The sequence below is a fragment of the Nerophis ophidion genome, linkage group LG02 (genome assembly GCF_033978795.1).
Source record: "Nerophis ophidion isolate RoL-2023_Sa linkage group LG02, RoL_Noph_v1.0, whole genome shotgun sequence".
Classification (NCBI taxonomy): Eukaryota; Metazoa; Chordata; class Actinopteri; order Syngnathiformes; family Syngnathidae; genus Nerophis; species Nerophis ophidion.
In genome coordinates, this window is record NC_084612.1 from 87,142,747 (window position 1) to 87,153,272 (window position 10,526).

A 10,526-nucleotide genomic window follows, 5' to 3' on the forward strand; every position below is an offset into this window, starting at 1 on the left:
ACACAACGGACATGACGAAGTTGGTGCTAGGTGGGATTTGAACCAGGGACCCTCGGGTTGCGCACGGCCACTCTCCCACTGCGCCACGCCATAATACAGTCATCACACAAGTTAATCATCATAGTATGTACATTGAATTATTTACATTATTTACAATCCGGGGGGTGGGATGAGGAGCTTTGGTTGATATCAGTACTTCAGTCATCAACAATTGCATCAACAGAGAAATGGACATTGAAACAGTGTAGGTCTTATTTAGTAGGATATGTACAGCCAGCAGAGAACATAGTGAGTTCACATAGCATAAGAACAAGTATATACATTAGAAATACATTTGATTATTTACATTAGGTTAATGATGCTTGGTGATCTGGGGGACCCACGGGAGAGAAAACTTTACAATGTGCTTGGCAGTCTGCAACGTGAACTCAGCCTATGTCATGTCTTCTACCACAATGCTCAGTACAAGGGCCAGCAACCCTTGTACTAATAATCAACTAAGTAGATTAAATTGATAGATTATAGAACAGGCATGGGCAATTATTTTGACTCAGGGGGGCCAAATTTAGAAAAAAAAAAATGTGTCTTAGGGCCGGATATCAGATTATTCCTGTCCACTTAAGATGTGACTTTAAGGTTTTACTACTTACGTATAAAATACTACACGGTCTAGCTCCATCCTATCTTGCCGATTGTATTGTACCATATGTCCCGGCAAGAAATCTGTGTTCAAAGGACTCCGGCTTATTAGTGATTCCCAAAGCCCAAAAAAAGTCTGCGGGCTATAGAGCGTTTTCCATTCGGGCTCCAGTACTCTGGAATGCCCTCCCGGTAACAGTTCGAGATGCCACCTCAGTAGAAGCATTTAAGTCTCACCTTAAAACTCATTTGTATACGCTAGCCTTTAAATAGACTCCCTTTTTAGACCAGTTGATCTGCCGTTTCTTTTCTTTTTCTCCTATGTCCCACTCTCCCTTGTGGAGGGGGTCCGGTCCGATCCGGTGGCCATGTACTGCTCGCCTGTGTATCGGCTGGGGACATCTCTGCGCTGTTGATCAGCCTCCTCTTGGGATGGTTTCCTGCTGGCTCCGCTGTGAACGGGACTCTCGCTGCTGTGTTGGATCCGCTTTGGACTGGACTCTTGCGACTGTGTTGGATCCATTATGGATTGAACTTTCACAGTATCATGTTAGACCCGCTCGACATCCATTGCTTTCCTCCTCTCCAAGGTTCTCATAGTCATCATTGTCACCGACGTCCCACTGGGTGTGAGTTTTCCTTGCCCTTATGTGGGCCTACCGAGGATGTCGTAGTGGTTTGTGCAGCCCTTTGAGACACTAGTGATTTAGGGCTATATAAGTAAACATTGATTGATTATTAGATCACTAATATAAATCCTCAATATAATGTCTGATTGAATGCTATAAACGCTATGACAGACCGCCTTAAAAAACGGAATGGGATTTTACTTTTTTTTTTTACTGAATGAGACACCCAGAATATACAAACCCCGTTTCCATATGAGTTGGGAAATTGTGTTGGATGTAAATATAAACAGAATACAATGATTTGCAAATCATTTTTAACCCAAATTCAGTTGAATATGCTACAAAGACAACATATTTGATGTTCAAACTGATCAACTTTTTTTTGTGTGCAAATAATCATTAACTTTACAATTTGATGCCAGCAACACGTGACAAAGAAGTTGGGAATGGTGGCAATAAATACTGATAAAGTTGAGGAATGCTCATCAAACACTTATTTAGAACATCCCTCATGTGTGCAGGCTAATTGGGAACAGGTGGGTGCCATGATTGGGTATAAAAAGACTGTTATCGACGCAAAGTTCAAAAGCCAGCATCTGTGATGGTATGGGGGTGCATTAATGCCCAAGGCATGGGTAACTTACACATCTGTGAAGGCTGAAAGGTACATCAATCAATCAATCAATCAATGTTTTTTTATATAGCCCCAAATCACAAATGTCTCAAAGGACTGCACAAATCATTACGACTACAACATCCTCGGAAGAACCCACAAAAGGGCAAGGAAAACTCACACCCAGTGGGCAGGGAGAATTCACATCCAGTGGGACGCCAGTGACAATGCTGACTATGAGAAACCTTGGAGAGGACCTCAGATGTGGGCAACCCTCCCCCCCCCCCCCCTCTAGGGGACCGAAAGCAATGGATGTCGAGCGGGTCTAACATGATACTGTGGAAGTTCAATCCATAGTGGCTCCAACACAGCCGCGAGAGTTCAGTTCAAGCGGATCCAAGACAGCAGCGAGAGTCCCGTCCACAGGAGACCATCTCAAGCGGAGGCGGATCAGCAGCGTAGAGATGTCCCCAACCGATATGGTTGGGGACATACAGGTTTTGAAACAACACATGCTGCCATCTAAGCGTCGTCTTTTTCATGGACGCCCCTGCTTATTTCAGCAAGACAATGCCAAGCCACATTCAGCGCGTGTTACAACAGCGTGGCTTCGTAAAAAAAGAGTGCGGGTACTCTCCTGGCCCGCCTGCAGTCCAGACCTGTCTCCCATCGAAATTGTGTGGCGCATTATGAAGCGTAAAATACAACAGTGGAACGACTGAAGGTCTACATAAAACAAGAATGTGAAAGAATTTCGCTTTCAAAGCTTCAACAATTAGTTTCCTCAGTTCCCAAACGTTTATTGAGTGTTGTTAAAAGAAAAGGTGATGTTACACAGTGGTGAACATGCCCTTTCCCAACTACTTTGGCACATGTTGCAGCCATGAAATTCTAAGTTAATTATTATTTGCAAAAAAAAAAAAAAAGCTTATGAGTTTGAACATCAAATATCTTGTCTTTGTAGTGCATTCAATTGAATATGGGTTGAAAAGGATTAGCAATTCCGTTTATATTTACATCTAACACAATTTCCCAACTCATATGGAAACGGGGTTTGTACATGTAAATAAAGAATGTGGAATTTAAAATATTAAGTATGAACGGTAAAACACTGAATATTGACAACGTATTAACGTCACACCCTCTCTCCATTGACATATTTTACAATCAAGCGAAACACAAAAAAAATACAACAAACACAGCGAAATATGAACGCGAAGGGTAAAAAAAAAAAAAACACCCTACAATCTGATATTTTACTAAGCTTTGGAACTTTGTTCTAAAAATCTCCTTCCGGGTCTGTCCCTGACACCCGCATTTCAGGCTGGCCGCTCTGGAAACACTCTGTTTAGTTTAGTTTATTAAGGATCCCCATTAGTCTACACTGCAGTGGAGACTATTCTTCCTGGGTATCAGGGCAAAAAACATCACACAATCACAAAACAAAAGATTACAATGCAGTATAACATGATGAATCATAAAATGTTGTAATACAAAAATAGCAACAAAGAACCCCCCCCCCCCCCAAAAAAGTTGAGTTTACACAATAATGTTCACACCTAAGATAAAAAGAGCATTCTAATATATATATATATATATATATATATATATATATATATATATGCGATGAGGTGGCGACTTGTCCAGGGTGTACCCCGCCTTCCGCCCGATTGTAGCTGAGATAGGCGCCAGCGACCCTGAAAGGGAATAAGCGGTAGAAAATGGATGGATGGATATATATATATATATATTTTTTTTTTTTTTATTATTTTTTTTTTTTTGCAAAAACAAAACAAAGAACCAATGGCCCAAAATATACACATTAGTGTACCAAAGACAAACAACAAGTGACGAAAAAGTACAATCCATCCATTTTCTACTGCTCGTCCCATAATCAATAAAATAGTCAATAGTCAATAAAAACAGTCATGACATTAGGTACAATCTAGAGCAGGGGTCGGCAACCCAAAATGTTGAAAGAGCCATATTGGACCAAAAATACAAAAAACAATCTGTCTGGAGCCGCAAAAAATTAAAAGCCATACTACATGAGATATAAATTGAATTATGAGGACTTAAAGGAAACTTAATGAGCTCAAATATAGCTACAAATGAGGCATAGTGATGCAATATGTACATACAGCTAGCCTAAATAGCATGTTGGCATTGATTAGCTTACAGTCATGCAGTGACCAAATATGTCTGATTATCACTCCACGTAAGTGAATAACGTCAACAAAACTCACCTTTGTGCATTCATGCACAACATAAGTTTGTTGGACAAAATGAGGCAGAAAAAGAAGTGGCATAAAACACGTCTTAGAGAGTCGGAGAAAGTTGTTGATGTAAACAAACGAGGGTGAGTTCAAGGACCGCCAAAATTAGTAGGACAAAACGGCGCTCGCAAAATACTCGAATCAGTGAAGCATGTTTAATATAAAAAGTTTGCTTTATAGCAATTTGGGGGTTTGTGTCGTGTTTGTCCTCCTACAGAAACCAAATTAAAAGAAAAAATATGTTTTTTCCCCCTCATCATTTCCATTTTTCATTTATTTTTGAAAAAGCTCCAGAGCCACTAGGGCGGCGCTAAAGAGCCACATGCCGACCCCTGATCTAGAATAATGTCTTTCCACAATATTTCTCCTCTTAGTCTATTCTTAAAACCCACTATGCTGGTGATTGATACCAGATATTGTGGAAGTTGATTCCAGTAGGTGATTGCCTTATACATAACAGTCTTCTTCAAAACATCAGTTTTGGGTTTAAGACGGGTGAGAGCACCTCTTAGGGCTAGCCTGGTACCCTAGTTGTGACTGTCACTAGCAAGCTGAGAATACAGATATGAAGGTTTATGGTATGTATACTGTGGAAACGCTCCCCACCCACCCTGCTCGGTGCCTCGTCTAAGCTGCTGGGATTTAGATGACCATAGTAACTACAAACCCCGTTTCCATATGAGTTGGGAAATTGTGTTAGACGTAAATATAAACAGAATACAATGATTTGCAAATCCTTTTCAACCCATATTCAGTTGAATGCACTACAAAGACAAGATATTTGATGTTCAAACTCATAAACTTTTTTTTTTTTTTGCAAATAATAATTAACTTAAAATTTCATGGCTGCAACACGTGCCAAAGTAGTTGGGAAAGGGCATGTTCACCACTGTGTCACATCACCTTTTCTTTTAACAACACTCAATAAACGTTTGGGAACTGAGGAAACTAATTGTTGAAGCTTTGAAAGTGGAATTCTTTCCCATTCTTGTTTTATGTAGAGTTTCAGTCGTTAAACAGTCCGGGGTCTTGTTCTCGTATTTCACGCTTCATAACGCGCCACACATTTTTGATGGGAGACAGGTCTGGACTGTAGGCGGGCCAGAAAAGTACCCGCACTCTTTTTTTACGAAGCCATGCTGTTGTAACACTTGTCTTGCTGAAATAAGCAGGGGCGTCCATGATAATGTTGCTTGGATGACAACATATGTTGTTCCAAAACCTGTATGGACCTTTCAGCATTAATGGTGCCTTCACAGATATGTAAGTTACCCATGCCTTGGGCACTAATACACCCCCAATACCATCACAGATGCTGGCTTTTGAACTTTGCGCCTATAACAATCCGGAGGGTTACTTTCCTCTTTGTTCTGGTGGACACCACGTCCTCTGTTTCCAAATATAATTTGAAATGTGGACTCGTCAGACCACAGAACACTTTTCCACTTGGCATCAGTCCATCTTAGATGAGCTCGGGCCTAGCCAAGCCGGCGGCATTTCAGGATATTGTTGATAGATGGGTTTGGCTTTGCATAGTAGAGTTTTAACTTGCACTTACAGATGTAGCGACCAACTGTAGTTACTGACAGTGGTTTTATGAAGTGTTCCTGAGTCCATGTGGTGATATCCTTTACACACTGATGTCGGTTTTTTATGCAGTACCGCCTGAGGGATCAAAAGTCCGTAATAGCATCGCTTCCGTGCAGTGAATTCTCCAGATTCTCTGAACTTTTTGATGATTTTACGGACTTTAGATGGTAAAATCCCTAAATTCCTTGCAATAGCTCGATGAGAAATGTTGTTCTAAAACTGTTTGACAACTTGCTTACAAATTGGTGACCCTCACCCCATCCTTTTTTGTGAATTACTTAGCATTTCATGGAAGCTGCTTTTATACCCAATCATGGCACCCACCTGTTCCCAATTAGCCTGCACACCTGTGGGATGTTCCATATAAGTGTTTGAAGAGCATTCCTCAACTTTATCAGTATTTATTGCCACCTTTCCCAACTTCTTTGTCACGTGTTGCTGGCATCAAATTATGAAGTTAATGATTATTTGCAACAACAAAAAAATGTTTATCAGTTTGAACATCAAATATGTTGTATTTGTAGCATATTCAACTGAATATGGGTAGAAAATGATTTGCAAATCATTGTATTCCGTTTATATTTACATCTAACACATTTTCCCAACTCATATGAAAAAAAAAAGTGAGGATAGTGGGAGCGATTCAGATGTTATTAGACACATTTCTTAGGATTATTCTGGAAAATACCTTATCTGCTTATTGTGTTACTAGTGTTTTAGTGAGATTATATTTTTATGACCGCCAGTGTCTCTGGTGGGAAGAGGCAAGAGAGTCCGCAGCTGCAGGAGAACACAAGCTCCGCTCATAACTACGGTAAGAGCCAACTTATTACCACAATTTTCTCACCGAAACCTGCAGGTTAAAATGTGGTCGGAAACCATGTTCGCTTGACCGCTCTGTTTCATAGTAAAGCTTCACCTTCGGGAATTTTAAACAAGGAAACACCGGCTGTGTTTGTGTGGCTAAAGGCGGCCGCAATACACCGCTTCCCACCTCCATCTTTCTACTTTCTCCATTATTAATTGAACAAATTGCAAAAGATTCAGCAACACAGATGTCCAGAATACTGTGTAATTATGTGATTAAAGCAGACTACTTATAGCTTGGATCGGGCTGAAAAAAAATGTCTGCTACAACCCGAGACGTCAAACGCCCGCGTCATCATTCCGCGACGTTTTCAACTGGACACTTCGCGGGAAATGTAAAATTGTAATTTAGTAAACTAAAAAGGCCGTATTGGCATGTGTTGCAATGTTAATATTTCATCATTGATATATAAACTATCAGACTGCGTGGTCGGTAGTAGTGGGTTTCAACAGGCTTTAAAGGCCTACTGAAATGAGATTTTCTTATTTAAACGGGGATAGCAGGTCCATTCTATGTGTCCTACTTGATCATTTCGCGATATTGCCATATTTTTGCTGAAAGGATTTAGTAGAGACATCGAGGATAAAGTTTGCAACTTTTGGTGCTAAGAGAAATGCCTTGCCTTTACCGGAAGTAGCAGACGATGACGTCACAAGTGTGAGGGCTCCTCACATCCTCACATTGTTTATAATCATAGCCTCCAGCAGCAAGAGCTATTCGGACCGAGAAAACGATAATTTCCCCATTTATTTGAGTGAGGATGAAAAATTCGTGGATGATGATATTGATAGCGAAGGACTAGAAAAAAAAAAGTAAAAAAAAAAAGGCGATTGCATTGGGAGGGATTCAGATGTTTTTAGACACATTTACTAGGATAATTCTGGGAAATCCCATCCATCATCCATCGTCTTCCGCTTATCCGAGGTCGGGTCGCGGGGGCAACAGCCTAAGCAGGGAAACCCAGACTTCCCTCTCCCCAGCCACTTCGTCTAGCTCTTCCCGGGGGATCCCGAGGCGTTCCCAGGCCAGCCGGGAGACATAGTCTTCCCAACGTGTCCTGGGTCTTCCCCGTGGCCTCCTACCAGCTGGACGTGCCCTAAACACCTCCCTAGGGAGGCGTTTGGGTGGCATCCTGACCAGATGCCCGAACCACCTCATCTGGCTCCTCTCGATGTGAAGGAGCAGCGGCTTTACTTTGAGTCCCTCCCGGATGGCAGAGCTTCTCACCCTATCTCTAAGGGAGAGCCCCGCCACCCGGCGGAGGAAACTCATTTCGGCCGCTTGTACCCGTGATCTTATCCTTTCGGTCATGACCCAAAGCTCATGACCATAGGTGAGGATGGGAACGTAGATCGACCGGTAAATTGAGAGCTTTGCCTTCCGGCTCAGCTCCTTCTTCACCACAACGGATCGGTACAACGTCCGCATTACTGAAGACGCCGCACCGATCCGCCTGTCGATCTTACGATCCACTCTTCCCCCACTCGTGAACAAGACTCCTAGGTACTTGAACTCCTCCACTTGGGGCAGGGTCTCCTCCCCAACCCGGAGATGGCATTCCACCCTTTTCCGGGCGAGAACCATGGACTCGGACTTGGAGGTGCTGATTCTCATTCCGGTCGAAATCCCTTATCTTTCTATTGTGTTGCTAATGTTTTAGTGAGTTAAGTAGTACCTGATAGTCGGAGGTGTACGTCCACGTGTGTGTTGACGCCAATGTCTCAGGGGAGTCGACGGCAGCTTTATGGACGGCACAAGCTCAGCTTTTCTCCGGTAAGAAGCGACTTTTTACCACAATTGTCTCACCGAAACCTGCTGGTTGAGATTTGGTAGGGATCCATGTTGGCTTGACCGCGCTCTGATCCATAGGAAAGTTTCACCTCCAGGAATTTTAAACAAGGAATCACCGTGTGTTTGTGTGGCTAAAGGCTAAAGCTTCCCACCTCCATCTTTCTACTGTGACCTCTCCAATATTAATTGAACAAATTCCAAAAGATTCAGCAACACAGGTCTCCAAAATACCGTGTAATTTTGCCGTTAAAGCAGACGACTTTTAGCTGTGTGTGCGCGCAGCGCTCATATCTCCTTAAAACCCGTGACGTCTTGCGTACACGTCATCATTACAAGACGTTTTCGAGACGAAACTCCCGGGAAATTTAAAATAGCAATTTAGTAAACTAATGTTTGATGCAATTGTTGATGACTGAAGTTCTGATATCAACCAAAGCTCCTCATCCCACCCCCCGGATTGTAAATAATGTAAATAATTCAATGTATATACTCTGATGATTAACTTGTGTGATGACTGTATTATGCTGATAGTATATATTTGTACCATGAATTGATTAATGTGGACCCCGACTTAAACAAGTTGAAAAACTTATTGGGGTGTTACCATTTAGTGGTCAATTGTACGGAATATGTACTGTACTGTGCAATCTACTAATAAAAGTATCAATCAATCAATCAATCAACATTTGACAACCAAACAATTAAACAAGGCGACACGGTAAAGAATCTGGGTATTATCTTCGACCCAACTCTCTCCTTTGAGGCACACATTAAAAGCGTTACTAAAACGGCCTTCTTTCATCTCCGTAATATCGCTAAAATTCGCTCCATTCTGTCCACTAAAGATGCTGAGATCATTATCCATGCGTTTGTTACGTCTCGCCTCGACTACTGTAACGTATTATTTTCGGGTCTCCCCATGTCTAGCATTAAAAGATTACAGTTGGTACAAAATGCGGCTGCTAGACTTTTGACAAGAACAAGAAAGTTTGATCACATTACACCTGTACTGGCTCACCTGCACTGGCTTCCTGTGCACTTAAGATGTGACTTTAAGGTTTTACTACTTACGTATAAAATACTACACGGTCTAGCTCCATCCTATCTTGCCGATTGTATTGTACCATATGTCCCGGCAAGAAATCTGCGTTCAAAGGACTCCGGCTTATCAGTGATTCCCAAAGCCCAAAAAAAGTCTGCGGGCTATAGAGCATTTTCCATTCGGGCTCCAGTACTCTGGAATGCCCTCCCGGTAACAGTTCGCGATGCCACCTCAGTAGAAGCATTTAAGTCTCACCTTAAAACTCATTTGTATACTCTAGCCTTTAAATAGACTCCCTTTTTAGAACAGTTGATCTGCCGTTTCTTTTCTTTTTCTTCTATGTCCCACTCTCCCGTGTGGAGGGGGTCCGGTCCTATCCGGTGGCCATGTACTGCTCGCCTGTGTATCGGCTGGGGACATCTCTGCGATGCTGGTCCGCCTACGCTTGGGATGGTTTCTTGCTGGCTCCGCTGTGAACGGGACTCTCGCCGCTGTGTTGGATCCTCTTTGGACTGGACTCTCGCGACTGTGTTGTATCCATTGTGGATTGAACTTTCACAAAATCATGTTAGATCCGCTCGACATCCATTGCTTTCCTCCTCTCCAAGGTTCTCATAGTCATTATTGTCACCAATGTCCCACTGGGTGTGAGTTTTCCTTGCCCTTATGTGGGCCTACCGAGGATGTCGTGGTGGTTTGTGCAGCCCTTTGAGACACTAGTGATTTAGGGCTATATAAGTAAACATTGATTGATTGATTGATTGATTGAAAAAGGCCGTTTTGGCATGTGTTGCAATGTTAATATTTCATCATTGATATATAAACTATCAGACTGCGTGGTGGGTAGCAGTGGGTTTCAGTAGGCCTTTAAACTTTAACACAAACAGCCGATTTCCATCAAATGATAAGCAGACTGTAGTAACCCTGAGCCTCCCATAGGTGGCAGCAGTTAACCAAACCGCACCTATTCTGTTTAAAAAAAACGGTCAAACAAGAATGTCAGGAAGCAGTCCGGAAGTCGCGCTAGCATCGATAAAAGCTGAGCCAACGTGGTTTTTAAATCTCTCTTTTACGGTTG

General features: G+C 42.3%; 1 protein-coding gene across 1 annotated transcript in view; it reads left to right on the forward strand.

Moving 5' to 3' along the window:
- The first annotated feature begins 10,389 nt into the window (after positions 1 to 10,389).
- LOC133547673 (oocyte zinc finger protein XlCOF6.1-like) overlaps positions 10,390 to 10,526 on the forward strand; it is a 7,037-nt gene continuing 6,900 nt past the window's right edge. The window contains exon 1 of the mRNA XM_061893244.1: positions 10,390 to 10,526. This exon is cut by the window's right edge and continues 388 nt beyond it. The gene's annotated coding sequence lies outside the window, so the exon portion shown is untranslated.